At 30.6% G+C, this 8,301-nt stretch overlaps 1 long non-coding RNA gene across 1 annotated transcript in view; it reads right to left on the reverse strand.

Moving 5' to 3' along the window:
• Positions 1-5,399: 5,399 nt before the first annotated feature.
• The window catches only part of LOC107453389 (uncharacterized), a 209,993-nt gene continuing 207,091 nt past the window's right edge, over positions 5,400-8,301 (reverse strand). The window contains exon 7 of the long non-coding RNA XR_001585319.3: positions 5,400-5,802. This is a non-coding gene — a long non-coding RNA (uncharacterized lncRNA). The remainder of the gene's footprint in view (positions 5,803-8,301) is intronic.

Here is an 8,301-nt window from a genome sequence, read left to right on the forward strand (position 1 = left end):
AAATATTTATTATTTTTTTTAAATAATCAAAATATTTTTGAATTAAAAGGTTCAAAAGTTTTTACGGCATTTTAAAGTATGTAATTTTAAACAAAAATTGGGGGACAAAATTTGGGGAAAATCGGTTGATTAGTTCCGGAGAAATCAAATATTTAAAATTTGATTCCTCACGAACTCTTCTGTCGATTATGCCTAAATTTCTTATTTTGCATAAAGGGAAATATAGAAAAAAAGAAAAGAAAAATAGAAAAAAAGAAAACGTGAGCCATAATATCAGAAACAACAAAAATAAAATTTGAAAACTTTTGTCGTTATTTTATGTGATAAAGGAAGATCAAATTTGGTTTGAATTGCAATGTGGTATTAAATATTAAAAATCCACGTAAGAAAGTTTCCACCAAATAATCAGGGAAGAAAAGTACTAATTTAACAATTTGGTAAAGTGAAAAGTTTATTCCTGGACTTTCGTAAGAATTGGTTCAATTTTGAACCATAAGATGAATAATGAATAACTTAAACAGTATTACGACGCAACCTAAGCAAGTGTGTTAAACTCAGCCATTTTCCCTTTCAAGTTGAAAAATCGTATAATAAAGGCAAATTTATTGTGTAATCAACGAATCGTATTCTAAAGTATGATAATATGGTTTAACTTCGAAACACATTTGGGTTGCAGTAAATGTTATCTATATTATGGTTCAAAAAATTCAAATATTTTTTGGCTGTGTACTTTCTTACAACGATATCAAGTGTGAAAAAAATATTTCAAGCTACGCAATTCTAAATTTACTGACTAAATTAATTCAGAGCCTATTTTACTTATGTCAAAAATTAAAGTAAATTTTTCCTTTCTTCAAAAATAGTTTAATTCGATATTTTGCTTAAATTGCAAGTTTAATAAAGTTTTTCAATAAATAAGTATGCAATTAAAACTTTATTGTATTGTATTGTTTATTTATTTGATTGCTACCAAGTCTAATCATTATCAGGTGTGCAAAGAGATTTTTATACTTAACAAATCTAAATCTGCAGCAGAATTAAGATCAGACAATACTTTTGCTTTATAAAAAAGTAAATACAAAATTAAATTGAAAATATTTTAATCGGATGCTGGTTTGTTTAAAACACTCAATAGTTAATAGAATGTATTAATAAATAAGCGTGATATTTAATAATTATTTTCATTTTAGAGTTTTATTATTAAAAATCGATGAAATTATGCATTTTTTTTTGTTGTGACTCAATGCGCAGATGTATCAAAACAAATACAACATAAATTTTTGATGCAATTTAGACTCCGTGGATCTTTGCAATTGTTTCTTGATACACTAACAACTTCCTGCTGCAAAATATAATGAAATCAGTAAAAGTTTTAATTATATTAGTTAAAAATTAAAATAAAATAAAAATAAATAAAAATAAATTAAATAAAAATTCATGGAATAGTGCTAAGAGATTTACGTTTTCTCTTTTTAATATAAAAATAAATGACTGACTTTTATATGAATTAACTTTATCAAGCTATTTAATAAATCATACAGCTAATTATATTGGCGAAAACAGCCGTAAAAATTTCAATAATAGATAACTGAACTTAAATCTTCTTAAAAAGATAACTTAAGTCTCTATAACTTCAGGAAGTACTTTACTTGTTCTAAGCGAATCAGCTGATTAGTTTTTGGTATGACGATGTAAGAAAGAGCCTCCTTTTAAGAGCTAAATTTTTTTATTTATGGTAAATAAATATAACTGAAAGAAAAGGTTATGTTTTCTAGTTGAAATACATGTTATATTCCATCTAAAAATGGTTGTAGTATTCAGAGGGACTATTCAATCATTTTTTTCAAGTTTTGTTCCTCTTCTCATAGAGCATATTATAACACTGGGTTTTGGATTATAACAAATTTTTTTTCTTTTTTTAAGCATTTTCCTTTGCTTCCGATCCCTTTAATGTATTTTTGAACCTCTATTTTTTCGTCACATATTTTATTGTTAATTTCATCAAAATCATTACCAAAGATCTGGGGTAAAATTTACCGAGATTTATGGTGTTTGCCAGAAACACTTTAAATGTCACCATATTCTGTTAGTTTTAACCATACTATTTTTCTCAGCGCGAGATCTTGTTACTCTAAGAAATTGACTTTCAAACCCAGAAAAGAGCGAGATACCTTAGGGGTAAATCTAAATGATTGGTCTGAACCATTTCTCAACACGATACATACTCGGCTGTCAGATACAATGAAGAAATAAAAACAACATCAAAATCGCTACAGGTTATAAAATGCGAGATAAAAACGGGCATTCCTATAACAGAACGATAGCTTCTTTATCAACCTAAGGGACATATCAAGGCAAACTAAGTGATAAAACGGTCCGTTTTACCTGATCCTAACCCCAAAATGTTTCACAGGTAAGCCAAGTGATAGGGAGACTCAGAAGCGGTTTTCTTGGTTGAGCGATAGATTCCGAAGAGAAACTATCTATTTTTGAGATAAATTGCTCTTCTTGTAGCTGCGGCCAACCGGCAAAACTGTTTCTCGCTATATCTCTATTTTTTATTTTTATTTTTATTTTTGAGAAGCAAAAAGATAGCAGAGTTTTGGGGGTAGGGGAACACACAAGACAAACGGAGTTGTTCATTTGTGGGGATGGTTATTCCACTGATGATTTTGATTGATTTTCGGTCAGTGAAAAGACTTGAGAATGAATCATTGTTAGGCTGGAGATTTCACTATCAGTTAAAAAGTTTAGAAAACTGAATAAATGTAGATTATACGGATATTACTGAAATTTCGGATGAAAACAAACTTTTCGAGTATATCATGTCTTAAAAAATATTTAAAAGACTTCGCGTGATTAAAATATTGCTTGGACAGTTTATTAAACTGTAAGAATAACACTTATTTGAATACTTGAAAAGAATAGCACTAAAAATTTATTAGAATGACAATAAGCAAAAAGATAGCAGAGTTTTGAGGGTAAGGGAGCACAAGACAAACGGATTGGTTCATTTGTGGAGATTGTTATTCAGCTGATGATTTTGATTGATTTTCGGTCAGTGAATAGAACGAGAGGAGTTTAGCATGAATCATTGTTAGATTAGAAATTTGACTATTAGTTATAAACTTTGGAATAGTGAATGAATAAAAATTGTATCTCAGCTATTGGAATTTCTGATCGAAAAAAACTTTTCAAATACGTAGGTCCTATATATTATCATTTTTTTATAGCTGCCTTTAAACTGCCAACCCAATTTTTAGTTTACGTATACCAATGCTCAAATTCGTAGCCTTGTAAATTTGAACTAAATTCAAAAGGAAAGGGAACTCTTGGATCAAGTATTAAAACATTTGCCTTCGAGAAGGACTTTTTGATGGAACTAACCCGCATTAGCGTTACATGGAGAAGAAAATCCCGAAAACTCAGCAGGATTAGCTTGACGGCAAGGGGACTATAACCCATAATCCGTGTACCACTGAGGATATTTTACGTTATCACAGTGGTCAGTGTGTGCCAGGTGTAAAGTTCGTATCGACCAGCCATAGATGGGATTCAAACCCGGATCACCTAATTGGAAAGCGAGTGGTCTATCCTCTGAGCTCTTAAATATTATTTAAAAGATTTCATGTGGTTAAAATATTGTTTGGATTGTTTACTAAACTGCAAGAATACCATTTATTTAAATATTAGAATACCATTTCACTAAGAACTACTTGGAATAGCTTCACTTATAGGAATAGCACTAAGCAGAAATATATCAGAGTTCTGAGAATAAGAGAACACAAGAAAATTGAGTTGTTCATTTAGGGCGATGATTATTCCACTGATGATTTTGATTAATTTTTGGTCAGTGTATGAAATAAAAAGAGTTCAGAGTGAATCATTTTTAGATTAGGGATTTCACTATCAGTTATGGGCTTTAGAAAATCGAGTAAATGTAGATTGTACCGACATTCCAGGAATTTCTGATAGAACGAAATGTTTCAAGTATCAGAAGTTTTAAATATTATTTAAATAATTTCCCGCAGAGCTTTGAGGGTAGTGAAACATAAGACAAACGGAGTGGTTCATTTGTGGAGAGGGTCATTCCGCGGATAATTTTGACGGATTTTCTGTCATTCGATATAATGAAAGGAGTTGATAATGAATAATTCTTTGGTTATAGATTTAGCTTTCAGCTTTAAACTTTAGAAAACTGTATAAATACAGATTGTATCCAGATTGCTGGAATTTTTGATTTGGAGTAAAACCCGAGAAAATTCGCTCAATCTCGAATCTGGTTTATTAAATGCTAAGCCCTTAGATTAAAAAAGGAAAAATTGTTTTGATCGGATGAACTCTATTTAGACAGATATTCCGACATGTGAAGAAAATGTGGTCAAAACTACCAGAAAATGGTAACATTTACCGTGTTTCTGGCTGCATGAGAATACCAAATAGCTTGGAATAAGCTTGGCTGGCTTATAATAAGCTTATCAATTTCGCTGGTTTTATATTTTTTTCCTCTAATTCGATTAGGTGTAAAAGGAAAAAGCACACTAGAAAACAGAACCTTAATTATCTAGATAATAATAGCAGGTGTGTAAATAGGTATAAACAAAAAGTTTATATAAAACCCTGATGAGTTTTAAACTAGTATTCAGATAGTAGCGTAAGGTTGACTTTAATGTCAGCATCAACCTTTATCGTAGAACCAAACAAGGTTTATGATTGAATAGCAAATAAACCATGCAAGCTTGAATAAATGATCATTTTAACTATGCTATTTTACTCACTATGAGGTTGGCATTAAGCTTGCATAAACAACCCTTTTATATCGAAATTTCATTCTCATCTTAATATCCTTTACAAAACAATATTAGTAAAACTTTCTGAATAAGAAGATAAAATATAATTCGCAAATAAGGAGTAGAAAACGTTTTTCAAACAAAGGATAAATTCACTTTCTCACGGTTTATTTTGTATTTTATGACAATCGCTGAATACTGTTTATTTGCGCAAGCTTTAATGTATCTTTTAACGCTTAAAAAAGTGAAAGTTTGTTTGATCATTAAGTTTTCTACATAAACGACTAAAATAAGGTTTACAATACCTAAAATAAAAGCTAAAAAAAGGTTATTGTATGCCTTTATTCAATCTCTAAGGAAACAAGCTTTGCTTACTATTATAGTTCAAAAATCTATTAATTACTCAACCTTTCAACATCAATACAATAAAAATAAATATAGAACAGTTTTTGTAGGGTTGCCTGCTATCTGGATAGTTTTAAATAATTAATTTCGTTTCAAAATTAACTGCGGTGGAATTCAAACATTATGGTCATTGTTGTCATTATAATCTTTAATATCTTTTTAGCAAAAAATGGTCAATAATTAAGAAAAAATGAACAAAATATGTAGGAGATTTTTTAGGAACAGTTTTATTGACTAAATCTTGGACTCTTTACAGAAATATATTGATTTTCATTCCAAACTGCTCTCAAAAAAATTCTTTGACAAGGACTAAGGAGCAAGTAAAGAGGGAGAGCCTGAAGATAAAAGAACAGGAACGAAACAAAAATATCAGGAAATATAAAGAATGCACTTGAAAGTGAGTGCGCCGTTAGCACAAGTCTATGTCTTTTCCTTTTATCCGAAGTAATGATACGCTCTTGTTGTGTAACAGGTTGAGCGCTGTACATAATGATCAGTGCATCAGTCTTCTTCGAATCTTTCAGGCGATTGAAAAAATTCTAAAAGAGGGGTGGAGGAGATAGAAGTATCTTTTTCAGTCATTATAGCACACACGACAGATGTGAATCTGAAAAAAAAAGAGAAGAAAATGATGGAGTTTGGGAAATGAAAAATAAAATAAAATAAATTGCTAAACTCTGAAAGAGAAAATACAGCTAAGTACCATAACTTTCGACAACCATGGATGAAAGTATATAAAAGAAATTCGCAGTCATTAAGTAAAGTTGTCCCCTGGGTCTGCTTTGTCATTATCTTTTCGTTAAAAGGTAAAAAAAAAATTGGTAAAAAGTCGGAAAAGGGGATGAGATTGGATGGTTTAAAATGAAGTGCAATTGGAAAATAACGGTAAAAGGTGGTTCTAAGTATCGTTAGGGGATCAAAGTCTTACCTTTGGTCTAATGATGGGATTTTGTTATGAGTTCAATTGGAAATATCTGTTCAGCTGATCTGCCATTTTTGAACAATATCATTAAAAAATAACCGATATTTCTTTTTTTCAAAAATTTATTCTTTTCTACAATTTTTTATTTTAATTTCATCATGAATTGAAGTTATTGTTCTCATTAAATTAATATTATGTTTTAAAGAAATACAAGGAAAGAAATAAGTAAAAAAAATGAATGCAATAAGATTGGGTTTCAGTCAAATGAGAAACAATTCAATTTCAAAACAGAAAGATTGGAAAACATTGGCTCTATGTTCTGTTATACGACCACAATTAAGAGACAAAATGTGTATTAATGACAATTAAGAGACAACTTTTCAAATTATTCTTAGTTGAAGTTAGTTGAAGTCAAATTATTCTTAGTTTTTCATAATTCTGCACCTAATTGCATGTCTTTAAATATATGCGCCATCTTTAGATAAAAATTGGATTTTAGTAAATTTTAAGTTAAATTTTTTTCTTTGTAATATTTTATATATTTTTTTCTTTATAGCATTTAATATTATTCATGAATTTCTTATTGATTATAATATAAAGGTAGACGAAATGAAAAAGAGGGGCAAATATTACCAAGTCATACGTACAAAAGCTTTATCAGAGCAATCAATCAGGCATAGAAAGGAAAATGAGAGCATGAATAACTGATTTATCAGGTCTAATGAGAGGAGTTTTTATTGTGAATATAATTCTAGCATACTTCCAAAAGAAGGAAATGTGAAGTAGTATGATTTTTAGTGACAATAGATAAATTCACTAGCTTTTAAATTATCTATCATAATGAAATGAAGAGTCTGTGCGTGGGTGTATCACCATAACCAATAGCGCCAGAGTTCTGAAATTTAGGCAGCGGGTGAAAGGTCAAAATTTTCATTTTAAAATTTTAATCAGATCCTTCAAGAGAAACATTTAAAAAATGAAATTTTCCTTTGGGATTTGAGCAAACGCCATCGATATAAATGAAGCTGAAGACGATTTTAAAGAATTTTGCTTGCTTATAGCTCTCATTGATCCAAAAAGGAGTTTATTGTACGTCTTAAGATGTTTAATTATTTCGTCTTCGTCATGTCAGATAAACTAAAGGATCAGATTAGGAAAACTCTATTTTTAGAAAACGCTATTTTAAACTTGAGAAACTTGAGTTTATCTACATGCACTTCAATAAAAAATAAATATGTGAAAAAAATGGGTTCTGCCATTCAGATACATATTTTTGAGCAAAGGTTTCTTCAACTCATAGAATTCAAAATCATGAAAATTTGCAGACTTGATCCGCCATGCCAACCGCTATTGGTCAGAACTATTGGACAGCTTTATTGGTGTTCAGTACGAACACAAAATAAAATAGATAACTACTTAACACTTTTAACCTGTCCAAACACTCATATAAGTCAAATAGTAAGAAAAGTTAGTTGCAGAGTCAAACAGAAAAAGAAGTAATACATTCTCAAACTTAAAAATTGGATCGGCAGTTCAACGATGGTTATAAAATAAAATGAAAATTGTCACACTGCAGAGCTGTGGTGGCTCAAAGGAAAGAGCACTCGCCTTCCATAGAGATGACCCAGGATCAAATATCTGCCATGGCTGGTCAATACGAATTCCGAATGCGGCTCGTTCTGACTATAGTGCAGACGTAAAACATCCGCAGTGGTAGTTGGATCATGGCTTAGACTTGCCGTCAGGCTAACCGAGGGAAGTTTCTGTGATTTCCTTCACCATGTAATGCAAATGCTGCTGAATTAGTCAGCAAAGAAGGCGAATTTCACCCAATTCTTGATCTGGGAGTTCACTTGTCACACATTGGGCTCAAAATATAAAGGCAATGGATTTGGACTTCGGTAGTCGTTAACTCAAAATTGGATCGTCTGTTCAACGACGGTTATAAAAAATTTATAATGGTGCTTTGAAACTAAACAAATTCGCTGCATTCATTGCCCAACGTGATCTTTAAGCCATAACTTTACAGAATAAGCCAAGGACAGTTTCGATAGTGCGGTGGCAAAATGCAACTCTTCTGTGATAGCCATTCGGAGACTGTAAGCAGCGTTGTGGATATATGTATATATATCTATCTATATATCTATCTATCTATCTATCTATATATATATACTTTAGAAAACT

The sequence above is a fragment of the Parasteatoda tepidariorum genome, chromosome 4 (assembly GCF_043381705.1).
Source record: "Parasteatoda tepidariorum isolate YZ-2023 chromosome 4, CAS_Ptep_4.0, whole genome shotgun sequence".
Lineage (NCBI taxonomy): Eukaryota > Metazoa > Arthropoda > Arachnida > Araneae > Theridiidae > Parasteatoda > Parasteatoda tepidariorum.